Consider the following 13488-nt stretch of genomic DNA (forward strand, 5'->3'; position numbering starts at 1 on the left):
AGAGGTGTTAATCTGACTTTGGAACAGATTATATAGGGTATCTTTGATTTTCCCTTCTGTAAATGGAGGTGTTAATAGGCAGATCACAGAGACACGGCAGGACTTGAGTGGAAGTTCATTATGTGCACGCTCTCTTCCCACCCAAGCCCTTAAAACATTCTGATATTGATTAAGAGAGGAATTTTCCTATAATAAATATTGTATCTAGACACATTTGTTCCAAATTTCAATATAATTATATCCAGACTCAAACATGTTTAAGTTATTGTGGCAGAGTATATATGACACTGAGTATGGGCTTATATGTACACATAGTGTTTGGGCATTTGATTGTATGTAAATTATACTATTGAAAAAGTCTACTCTCTCCCCTCCTCAAAACCATGGAATCATGTCTCTATTCTTGGAAAGGCTTGCTGACATCCTGCTTTGACTCCAGCTGTAGAAGTGCCCCAGCTGGCAAAGGCAAAGGCAAGGTTCTTAAGTGTTTATGTGCTACATTACTCAATTATAAACCCATGTTTTCTCATTTAAATGTTTCCAGGAAAGCAATGTACACTCGATTTACATTTGGTACCATGTTTCTCCTCTTCATTACTCTCCCAAACCACACCTACCTTGCTCTCTGGAAAGATACTCCTAAATTTACAGTGTGCCTCTGTTTTTAACCTTGCAAACACTCTCATTCACCCTCAAAAAACACAATAAAATAGTTGCTTGCTAACTGAGTGCAAGTAATCAAATAATACTAATTTTTGAACACTTCTTAGGTAAGGTTTTGTATGTGTGTGAGTGTGTGTACATATGTGGTAAGTATGTGTACTTAACCCATTATTATCTCTATGTGAAGATCTCTTAATAAAAGTCCTCCATTATACATTTAATTTTTTGAAGATAGGAAGTACACTCACCTATGTTTTCATTCAACTGTTGATCAAATGCTCAGTGGTGCTAAGTTTCCTAGATTCTTCACCACTGGGATCCTTGAACAGATCAATTGGACTTCATTTGTCTTTTAACAGGAGTTTATAAACAGTACCTAGCTTATAGTGGGGATCCAACAAGTATTTTGGGTTGCTAAATCAATGAATGGATTTAAGTAATGTTTACACATTGCTTACATAACAAATAAAATAAAAATTTATATGGTAGTAGTATTTACACCCTGTGAATTGGGTATGAAATGTAGGCTCAATTTAATATTGGGAGAGTTTTAGTGTGTGATATGTAACTTTCAAGACTGGATAAAACACAAACAAACTCACACAGGTGCTTCCTTCTTGGACTTTCACATTTCTCCTTCTGGAAGAAGCCAGCCTCCATATCATAAGAGTACACAATTTAAGAGCTACAAGAAGGGGAAATGAGACCTCCAGTCAACACCGAATACAAATAGCAGCTCTTTGAGTAGGCCACCTCACTCTAGTTCCATCATACCCTCAGATGACTGCAACCCCAGATGCTATCTTGAGTGTTACTGCATTGTTGCTTGAAGTCATTAGGTCTTGGGGTCAGTTTGTTGTTCAACAACAGAAAAATATTACAAAAGAAAAGCCCAACAAAGGATAAAAATATCTACTGAAACAGAGACCTTAGTACCTAGTAAACTATGTCATCATCATCATAACAGAAAATCTTCACAACAAAAACTGTCCGTATTCAGAAAGTGGGTGCAAATGTCCCAATGGAGCCCAATGGGTACAGATATAATGAATTTCTGGCTGCACAAGCAGAATATAATTTGAGTGTACATGTCCTGCTGCTACTACCTCTGCTGTACCTTTTCCTACTTCCATGGACCCCAGTAGGAAATGTGATCTCACAAAGCAACAGGAGGTTACTATGCCAGCCACTGGGAAAGCTAGACCAACATTCTGCACTGGTTACAAAGCTAGGTTAGTCTAGAAATTGACTGCATTCAAATCACAGAAAAACATCCCTCCTTCTGCAGTTGTGGACAACTTAACCAAGAACAAAAGGATCTAGACTTCACTCTTTCTCGTTGATCAGCATCTTTCTATAGGGCCCAGCCAGCAACTAAAAGGATTACATGGATTTCTAGATGTTCATTTTCTTACTCTGTATCCTCAAACTCCACTCTACTCTGCCACTTCCTTTGGAACTGGTGTGCATCAGAACTTAGAAAAAGGTGGAGGCAGGCCACTCCCACAGGATCAACAGAGTCGCTGAGCTAGTGCAGGATTTATCTCTGCCTGAGACAGAGCCAGATTTCTGATGCTGGCTCAGAGGGCCTGCCTTTATTTTTAGCAGGTAATCAACCCTCATTTTGTTGTTCTCAGAAAAGCCCCACCCTTGTCTAAATGGCTCATGTAATTAGCACCTCTCTAGCTTTAATTCCCTCCCTACCCGCCTGTAATTATTATCTGCTGACCTTTGTTCCCCTAATTGCTGTTTGACTCCTGATCCCCTTGTACCTCTCTGCTTTCTCCTTTTCCCCTCCCTTCTGAGTCAAGGACCTATTGTATACAGTACAGTATTTGTTTTTCTAATCCCAGAGAGTCTTTGGAATCCCCACTTCTCTGCTATTTGAGACACCTCCAATTTTCACTTACAGAGAGGCTGTTCTACACACACAACTTTCTCCAGCTTAGCCTTGCTGCTTTCATAGACATAACTTCTAGGGCTGGCAAGATCAGTCCGCAGGTAATGGTGCTTGCTGTTAGGCCTGATGATCTGAGTTAAAAACCTCAACATGCACAAGCTTTCCTCTGACCTCTACATTCACTCCCTGACTCCTGAGTCTATATGGGTGCGCGCGCGCGCGCGCGCGCGCACACACACACACACTTAATTGACTGGCTGATATTGTTTGATTAATTTAATTTTTTTTAAGGAATTAATTTCCAAGTCAAAATAGTGAAACCTCTTTTTATGGGAGAGAGGATGGAGGCCTGAAGTAACTCAGGGATTTGCTCCTTTGGATGAAGCTTTGATAGGGAGAGACTGCACTGTGCCTCCAAGGCTGTTTGCATTTGGCCCCAGAAGCTCTTACTTCTCCCAGTTAGACAAATCAAACTTGAACTACCTAAAAGGTCTCAGTTTCTGGACTGTCCATTTCACACTAGTCCTGACTACTTACCTTGATTGTAATCTGAATCTCAACTTTTCTGAATTTGAAGATTGCTTTTACCCTTTTCTCTGTCACAAGATACTGTTCAACAAGAGTTAAATACAATTTTCTGACAAGTTATATTTATTAAGTATCTTTTTGAGGTCTTACTGGAGGAATCTTAGATCATCCCCTCAACCAAATGAAATATTGCTACCACATTGATGTACTCACTCTTTACTTGTTCACTTCCATGTCTGAATTTTCTGGTTTTCTGATTTCAATGTGTCCTGCCCATCAGCACACAAAAGTGGCCTAGTGTCCTCCTTCTGTGCATCATCCTGTGTGGACGCAGATGGAGGCTAGAGGTTAAAGCCATATGTCTTTCCCTATTACTCTCTACTTTACATTTTGAGACAGGGTCTCTCACTGAACCTGAAGCTCATGGATTGGCTAGACTGTCTGGCCAGTGAGCCTCTGAGATCCCTCTGTTTCTGCCTTCCCGGCACAGGGATGTCATGGAGGTGACATCATGCTAGTTTTGTTTTGTTTTTAATATGGGTGGTGGAGCGCTAAACTCAGGTCCTCACACTTGCAAAGTAAGCATGTTACCAGCATCAATGGCTTTATGACATAGACTTCTCCAATAATCATCTACTCTTCTCTTCCTGTTTACTGGATAATGTCTCCAACAAATTGCATACATTTTCTTTTCCAGTTCCTCCCTTCCATTTTCCATCAGACCTATACTATCAGGTCTTATGTTAACTACCACCTTTGTCAAGGTCACTGGTAACCTCCATGTAGTTAAAACCAATGATCAATCATGCTTCCTTGTCCTTCTTATTGTAATTGTAAGCTTATCTCTCTCCTTTGTGATCTCTAAACTTCTAGACTTCCAGGACATCACTCTCTTAGCTTCTCCTCCCTCTGCCACATGAACAAGTCATTCCTTTCCCATACCCTGAAAAGGGATCTTTTCTTCTTCTTCTTCTTCTTCTTCTTCTTCTTCTTCTTCTTCTTCTTCTTCTTCTTCCTCCTCCTCCTCCTCCTCCTCCTCCTCCTCCTCCTTCCTCTTCCTCTCCTTCTTCTTTCTTATTGGAGACTGAGTTCTCAGATTTCTCCATCAGGTCACTCATCACATCTCGTGGTTTTATGCCATCACTGTGCTGATGACTGCCAAGTTCCGTTGTTCACTCTGACCTCACCTATGAATCTCTGATTCACACACACTCTATGTTTTATTTATCACCATCACTCACCTGATACATAAGCAAACCAAAATAACGTGTCCAAAACCAAACTTCTGTACTTCCTGTGCAATGCATCCTTAACACTGTCACCATCTCCCTGGTCTCAGTATCACTGACTTCATTGCTTGACTTGCTTAAGCCAGAAACTCTGAAGTCATCTTTGGCTCTGCTCTTTTTCTTTGCCATATATCTAACCATGCTGCAAATCTTATCAGTGTTCCCTTCTGATTGTATCTACCACCTGAATACTTCAAGTAGTACTTTTACTATCCTGGTCTAATAAGACAGAGTGCTTGTGTCTATTATTAAGTAGAGTCTTAATTTCTCTCTCTCTAATACCAGAGGTAGACAGATTATATTAGATCATGTTAGCACTTAGTTCAGAATCCATCAGTGTCCCCATATCACTCAGTGAATGCTGACATCCTCAGACAAATCTATAAAGCCTTACATGGACTGGCTCCCAAGTATCCCTCTGAGCTCATTTCTTATATTTTTTCCCTCTGCTCAAGTTATCCTTAATCAAGGGATCACCAACCACATTTGACCTCCAGGTCTTTACATTTACACTGCTCAATCTTCTATCAGCTGTCTTCCAAGTTTTCTCTTTCTTCATTCAGATTGTTGCTTACATATTTCCTCATTTATACTTTCTTTGACCACTATGATGGATACACCTAACATGGCTGTCATCATACCCTCCTTCTGTTCATTCTTTTGTATAATCCTTACCATAGACTATAAACAGGACCTGTGTCAGGAGAGAAGACGGAAGATCACTCCCTGACTATGCTATGTTTAAGATTCTCTTGCCATCAGAGTCATTCTAAAGATATCCTCCCTTACTGACATTGAAGGAATAAATGTCCATGATAGAACACCTACTGACAAGTAGCCAAGGGTAGACTTTGGGAATAAGGGTGACCTTTGACCAGCAATCACAAGAAACTAGATGTTTTTGTTCTCCAAAGCAACTCAAATGACCTTAGATGTGGATTGTCCTGTGCCAGGCATGGTGGCTCACGCCTGTAATTTCATACCTTAGAGGATGAGAGCAGGAGAATCTTGAGTTTAAGACCAGCTTGGGTTACATAGTAAGTTCAAAGCTAACATGAAGCTCCGTGTCAAAAGAATGAAGTCAGTCAGGCGGCGGCGGCGGTGGCGCACGCCTTTAATGCCAGCACTCGGGAGGCAGAGCCGGGTGGATCTCTGTGAGTTTGAGGCCAGCCTGGTCTACAGAGTGAAATCCAGGACAGGCACCAAAACTTCACAGAGAAACCCTGTCTCAGAAAATAATAATAATAATAATAATAATAATAATAATAATAATTAATAAAGTGAAGTCAGTAAAGCACTAGCATGTGCCAAACCCTAGAGTCAATTCCATGCACCACAAAAGAAAATTAGATTGTTCTCCATTTGAGCCTTGAGCGGAGAATAAAATGCATTTAACACCTTGACTATGACTTTAAAAGATCTGAAGCCCTGGGCCAGACAAGCTGTGCCAGTATTTTTACTCACAGAATCAGCGAGTTCATTTTGGTAAGGCATTAAGATTGTGTTAATGGACAACAAATACAACCACCCTAACTATGTCCCTGTCATCTATTCCCCCCTCACTTTTTTCTATAACACATGATTGTTATTTCTAGCCCATCTCATACTTAAATTTTATTTAGGTATTTATTATCTTGATCCTCCACTAAAATGTAAAATCAAATAAAATTCATAGCTGATTTGTAACTTGGATCCTAACAGAAATTAAGTAGATATTTTAAAAATAGTCTATTGGCCCATTTCCATTACTATAATGAGATAGCAGGGGTAAATTACATTGTAAAGAAAAGATATTTATTTTGGCTCACAGTTCTAGAAGCACAAGGCATAAGGCCTATGGTGATGATTTCCTTGCTGGCAGAGTCCAATGACTATGGAACCTAATGGCAAGAGAGAAAGGAATCTACATGTGTCTCTCTTTTGATATTTTGTTCTTGCAAAGCCATCAGTATTCATCATACTTCACCTTGATGACCTCCTCTAATCTACATCACCTCCTAAAAGTATGTACTTCTAATCACCATAGTCACATTAAGTTTCTAGTCTCTGGTACCACACAATCTAGGTTAAATTTCAGCCTCAGTTGGGAAGTTGGTGAATGGTTTTCCATTTTAGTAATAGCAACACTTTAATGTGTTCTGTGGCCCTGAGTTAAGAAAACTATTAGAAAAATGAAATAAAATAACACCAGTTAGTATTAACATTAGATTCAACAGACATCAAATTACTGTCATATTGCTGTGAGTTTTTCTAAGTGATGAATTGTGATTTCTGTGATTATCTCATCGAAGATGAGTCCTTAGACAGCACTAGGCCAGGAAACACTCTGAATGTCACATAAGCCAAGAGCTACTGTGCTAACAGTCTCATATTCTTTTTGCCATTTCTAGGTGTTCTTCCTCTGAACTTCGGTGTGTTTTTCCAGTGTCCAGTGAATTGGACTACTCTCGAGTTATAAGAGCGCAGTTCTGCCTCAGATTGGAATGAGGCATGGTGTGGACTGTAGAGCGCTCCTACAAAATCACCTTATAAGAGTGCCACTTTGGAGCTCCTCCAGAGGTGACACCCTTATTTAGCTACTTCCTCTCCCATGTCCAGCTTCTCCCCTTCCTTCAGTGTTTCTCCCTTGGGAGCCCTTCATTAATAAACCACTTACCAATTCTTGTCTCTTGTTCTGCCAGACCCATGTCAGGGACTGTTCTACTGCCAATGACTGTAATGAAGCAGGCACCTCACTGATCAGTTACAGATGGGGTAACTAAAGCACTGGAGTGCAGGGCAATTCAAACTTGGTATTCCAAGCATAGTTTACTTTTAAATACACCAGCATAAACATAATAACTACTAGTAATTAATCAAGTAGGTAAAACAAATGAAAGTCTCTAAAAAGAATTTGCATTCTAGAATTGGTCAATTAGCATCTGAAAGAATCCGATCAATACTACCTACTTCAGAGGTAACCACAGGAGATGCGTTAGAAACCGTCACTGGTAAAATGAGATTTGGGATTTGAACGGCAGGCAGCTCTTTGTGAAAATGAATATAATATGAGAATTGGTCAGCCCAGCCTGATAACATTTTGCAGCAGAATCATAGATCTAAAATCCTACGTGCTTTTCAGTAGGTAGCCCAGAACTCAGAGTCCAGCCTTTGCATTTACTGGATGTATTAATTACTTATTGGTTAATGAGACAAAACATCTGCCATAGACAATTTAAGGAAAGAAGGGTTTACTTTGTCTCAGAGTTCCGCAGTACAGCCCACCACTGCAGCAAAGGCACAAAGACTCATCACAACTCACCCGCAGTCAGGGAGGAAAGAGTGGTGAGTGCTTACACCAAGCTAGCTTCTTCCCTTGTATGCAGTCTAGGACCCAACCCAGTGAAGTGCCTTCTGCTTCTGGGGTAAATCCTCCCATCTCAACTAATGCATTCTAGAAAATCTCTCATAAGCATGCCTCCTAAGCGGTTCTAGAGCAGTGGTTCTCAGCCTTCCTAATGCTGTGATCCTTTAATACAGTTCCTCATGTTGACCCCCAACCACAAAATTATTTTCATTTGTACTTCATAACTGTAAACTTGCTAGTATTGTGAACCATAATGTAAGTATCTGTGTTTTCCAATGGTCTTAGGCAACCTCTGTGAAGGATTCATTTGACCTTTAAATACTTACAGGTTGAGAACCACTGTTCTAGATCCCTTCAAGTTGATGATATTAACCACCACACTGGAAGACTATATGTATATATGGATATCACATCTTTTAGCTAAATACTTTTATCAGTTTGTGTCCTGCCTATAGAAAATCGGGCCATTTGACTCAGCTTTTAAACTTCTGGCCCTCTATACCCTACCATAGAGATACTTACATCATTTGTTTATTGCTGCTTCACTCACTATAGCAAAGAAATAGAACCAACTTCGTTTTCCATATGTGGATGAATGATAATGAAAATGGGTATGTATATAAAATGGAATACGAATCAGCTCTAAAGTTGAAATGGCAAAATTTGTTCAAAACTGTAAAAACTTAGAATGTATAATATTAAGAGAATGTACACAGTCTCAGAAAGAAAAGAAATGCATGTTCTTCTTGGTATGCTGATCTTAGCCTGGAATATAAATGTATCTGTGTAAACAAATGTACCTGTGGGTACAGTATAACAAGCAGAAAGAAAGGAAAGGGAAAATATTAGGGGATGAATAACAGACACTTAAGTCACAAAAGATGATATAAAGACAATTGTTCTTCCAATTTCAAGTCTGTCATGCAATTTTTATTTTCTAGTGGTCGTTAAGTCCATAAAAAGTATTGAAAGTATAAAATAGTATGTGAAGCTCTACAGCTTCAGAATGGGCCATGCTAACTATATAGATGTCCAGGGTTTGAGTCTAGTTAATTTGTCCGTTTTTTTATGTTGATCTCTTTATAATAAAGTCTTAATTTAAAAAGAAAAATTACAAATCCAATAGCCTTCTCTCATATCATCCTACTACTCTTTCTTGGTCTAAATTGGTAGTACTTTGCGGGGCTATAGCATTATTGAAAGCCCTTGGTGTCTTCAGTGTAAGCCACACAGATTCAGACTATTAAAACTACCCATGAAATTCTTTCCTGAATCGTCTCCTCCATGCGCTCTGTAGAACTAGCAAAGCAACTGGAATTTTCTCCAGAGCACTCTTTCCTGACCGTGACTTTTCTGGTTTTAGCATCTTTTATCATCTAGACTAGAATAAGAATTTTCTAGAGTCCAGTCCTGGTTCATTTCTGCTTAGCAATTTTCTGTCTGCTTTTCTCTTTCTTCGCATAACATCATAGCACAAGTATCCAGAAGAAATTACACCACAAATTCAAATTTGCCTTGGAAATCTCTTCAAGCAAATGGCCAAGTCCATCACTTACATGGGCAGTTTTCCATACAACTACAGGACACAGTTCAGGTAAGTTTTCTGCCACTGTACAAAAAAGGTTGCTTTCCCACAATAATTTGCTCTCCATTTTCATCCAGTCCCCACACATAAAAGCACCATAGATGTTAACATTTGGTGATATATACACTCTCTGAGATGAGTGTACATATGGCAAGCTTTTCTGCCGAATTCTTCTTTCTCACCTCTTGCCATAAATGCCGTAGATTTCCACATTTTTGCCAATAGGAATGTTTCAGAAAATCTGGCTGTTACCACCATGGCCCTGAAAATTCTTCCAGTTGCTACTACCCATTACTTAATTATGTATTTGTTACAACAGCTCTCTGCTTCCCAGCACCATATCTGTATTAGTTTCTGGCTTATGCTATAACACAATACCACAAGCTGGATAGCTTACACAACAGAGATTTATTCTCTAATAGTTCTCAAGGTCAGCAGTCACAGATTAGCATAAGTAGGACATGAAAAATTCACTAAGGCTATCCTTCCTCTCGCAGCTCCAGGGAAGAATCAGCTCCTCGACTTTTCCATTGGAAATGCTGGTGGGATAATACTCCTTGGCTTATTCCAATCTCTGTCTGTTTTCACAGAGCCTTTTCTTCCACATGGCTTTCTCTGGAAAAGACGTTTGTGTCTACAGATTTTTCAAGTCTATTGGTCAACAGCATAATCTCCTCCTAAACCCTTTCTGTTCATTTGGTAACATTTACACATTGTTTTGGAATATCTAATTAGGAAATGACACCTTTGGAGAGTCGTTATTCAGTCTATTACTCTCAGTGTGTGTGTGTGTGTGTGTGTGTGTGTGTGTGTGTGTGTGTGTGTGTGACTCTATCTGTGTTTGTGTATGGTGTACATGCTTGTGTAAATTCACACACACACACACACACACACACACACACACACACACACACACACATTGGGTAAATGGAGTTATGCACAAGTCATGCCACAGCATCCATGTGAAAGGTTGAGGACAACCTTCCCTGTAAGTCCTCACCTCTTATCTTATTTGAAGCAGGCTCTCTTTTGCTGTTTTCCCACTGCATACCCCAGGCAAGCTTCTCCTGTCTCTACCTCCTGTCTGTCCACTGGGGCAAGGGAATTGCAGTTGCTTGTGTGATCTACCAGTTCAGCTTTTGCAAGGATTCCGAGGATTCTAACATGAATCTTCACGGTTGTGCAGCAAGTACTCCATTCAGCCATCTCCCAGACATCAAATTTTGCTTAGACCCTCACAGTAGCTTCAACTTACCTACGTTCATCAGCATCATCTGTTCAAAACCCTCCAGCAGTCTACAAGTTAAAAATTCAAAGTCTCTGCAGTGTCCTGATAATTTCCTAAACTCCAAATCTGTGTGCTTTAAGTATAGGCAATTTACCTTTCAAACCTTTTAAACGGATTGTGGGGTGTCTCTGCTCACTATTACTAAACACAGAGAAGAGCCCATTCCTACACAAGATTGTACCACTTCCCCATACTTTACTGAGAATTGTTTAGGGGTGACTCCCATGCTGCAAGGAAAAGGGGGAAGTAGAGAATTGCAGGAGATGGTTCTTAGCTACAAATTGAGAAAACTTCTGTCTCCTGTGAATTTATGTTGGATATTCATTTTCTTCTGTTTTTCTATAACTTCTGGGTGCTGGGAACTGAACTTGGAGCCTCTGCAAGAACAGTATGCACTCTTAACCACAATCTCTCCACCTCTTTTCCATTTTTGTCAAATTCCACTTCCATCTTGACCTCCATCATAATGCTTGCTGCCCTTTAGGGATGTATTAAGCATTTCCAGGATCTTGAACATAATAGTCATTTAATAATCACCATTGAAAGAATGAATGAATGTGCTAATTAATAAGGGAAATGGATTTCAAGCAGTGGTCTTGTTAATACCCTACTTGGAATAGGCTCAACCCTGAGGCTCCTACACTTTTCACTCTTGTGCCTTAGTCTGTTCACAGGAGCTTAGAGGAAGTATTTTCAGTGAAGCATGCCTTTTTGAAATCCTAAATGTGGTTTCACTAAAATGCCTTCCACCTGGTGGCTATGTGTGTCTTTGGGGACGGCAGCACAGCTTCTGTGGAAGAGGCATTGATGGTTAGGAAGTGGATGTCTGCTCAGTAGACGGGAGCCCTGTCCTCCAGCTCTGTCTTTTTTCTACAGAATCCAAGAGGGCATTGCCTGGATATGATCAGTAACAGCCAGAAACTTGTCCCCATAGAAGGAGTCAACACTGGTTTGGCTCGTAGCTGCAGCTCTCCATTGTTTTAACAGCTTAGCTTTACTTACCTAGCCTGTACCAAGGATGAAGAGTGTCTGGTTGATGAAGGAGTCCCCACTCACCTTTACTTCTCCCCACTGATAAAAGTTACTTAGGAAAACTGCTGCAAAATAGATTTCATAGAAAGGTAATTCACTAAAGAGTTATTTCTGTCATGTGCTCTTTGCTGTCACTCCTGTAGACATGAAACCTGTGAGGGGAGATGGTAGGAAAAGCAGTGGCTACACTTGACAGACTGGCATTGATTGACTTCATTCATACATGTTATCTAACATACATAAAATCAGAAAAACTGAGTGAGGCATTACTGAGACCTACCATCTGACATTTCACTTTCATAGCTACACTTATTCCCATCCCTTGAGTATGTGAATGCGCTGGGTATATTGATATGAATATGTCCTCTCACCCTCCAAAATCCTAATAGAACAGTTAACATTTTTAAATGAAGGAAGAAAATTCTTTCTTGTTCAGCCTTCCTCTCCATTTGGGATTTTACTTGTGATTACTGCAGCTGGGAAAAAAAATTTGAACCATAAGATAGAAGCTCCATGTTAGAGATGGTAGAATAAAAAGATAGATGGAATCAATGTCCCCCATGTCTCTGAATGGGCTACTACAGTCATCATCAATAGCCTATTTGGAAGAAACATATTTTTGGTAAGGACATTTTAATTTTGTTAGGTCATGGTTGTTTGGGGGTTTCCCTTATCACATGCCCTCAGATCCCAGAGCTAGGAAGGGATAGAGTACATATATCCCCAAGGTGTAATTGCAGATCTTCTGATTACTCTAGTCAATTTCTGGAGTTGACACAACCTCCTAGGACCTCTGGAAGTTTGACAGTACTGGCTGGAAAACATGGTTGGGCACCAGAAGCACCACCTTTCCTTAGGGTTAAGCCACTGTGGAGACATTCTGCATGTTGTTTAGAAGCAGAGACAGTCAGCCAATCAATAATATAATAGAGTCCACATCTTCAGATCTTCCCACACCACCAGCCCAATGTGCAGCCTTTAGTCAGTCCCATGGCCTTACAGATACAGAGTCCAAAGCAGAGGCGTAGTCTCCTAACTTCCAGCCTCATGTGCTTTATGTCATTTCAGGCTGTTCCTCTGGTACCTGGGCCAAATTGAATGAACAATATCCCTCTATTTTTTTCAATGGAAAATACAGAGAGCTATGCAGCATGTTCGAGGAAAGCAAGTAAACAAACATGACTTCCTGATTCCCCAAGGACAAAGATTGTATTTTATTCATCTTGCCATCCCCAAGGCCTCTTATAGGATGCATCATATTCCAGGCATTTAATGTAAGATTCATGGTGGGAAATAAAAGGGGGGAGAGAGCTGAAATCAATGACCTAAACTGACTTGAGTCTATTGTCAGCCACAGAATGTGGGTGGCAGCAATAGCTCTGATTAGTCTCTAAACAAAACACTTCATTGGGCCAGAAACCAAGGCTAAGGTTTTAATAAAACATTCACATTGACATATTGATCTCTCTCAACCAGGCCCCCTGCTTTCAGGCTGTTCTCCCTAGCAAAGCAATCCTTAGTAAACACCAGTCAGCTCTCACTTCTGTCCCTCAGAACTATTTCATAAGTTAGCCATCTAACACATGCACATGCACGCACACATGTGGAGAGAGAGAGAGAGAGAGAGAGAGAGAGAGAGAGAGAGAGAGAGAGAGAGAGAGAGAGATGATCCAATGACATAGACACAAAGAAGAATTTTAAAGGTTTATAAATTTATATATGTGTGTCAGTATCTTCATGTACTTGTGTGGTGGTTTGAATGAAAATGACCCCACTGGCTCATAGGGACTGGCACTATTGAGAGGTGTGGCCTTGCTGGAGTAGATGTGTGGAGGAAGTGTGTGTGTGTGTGGGGGG

General features: G+C 40.2%; 1 long non-coding RNA gene across 1 annotated transcript; it reads left to right on the forward strand.

Annotated features, from left to right (window-relative positions):
- The first annotated feature begins 1875 nt into the window (after positions 1-1875).
- Positions 1876-12948, forward strand: LOC131908430 (uncharacterized). The gene is made up of 5 exons (XR_009378594.1): positions 1876-2271; positions 6191-6383; positions 6771-6939; positions 9199-9320; positions 12700-12948. It is a non-coding gene; the product is annotated as an uncharacterized LOC131908430 (long non-coding RNA).
- Positions 12949-13488: the final 540 nt, after the last annotated feature.

Source organism: Peromyscus eremicus, chromosome 4, assembly GCF_949786415.1.
Source record: "Peromyscus eremicus chromosome 4, PerEre_H2_v1, whole genome shotgun sequence".
NCBI classification, from domain to species: Eukaryota; Metazoa; Chordata; class Mammalia; order Rodentia; family Cricetidae; genus Peromyscus; species Peromyscus eremicus.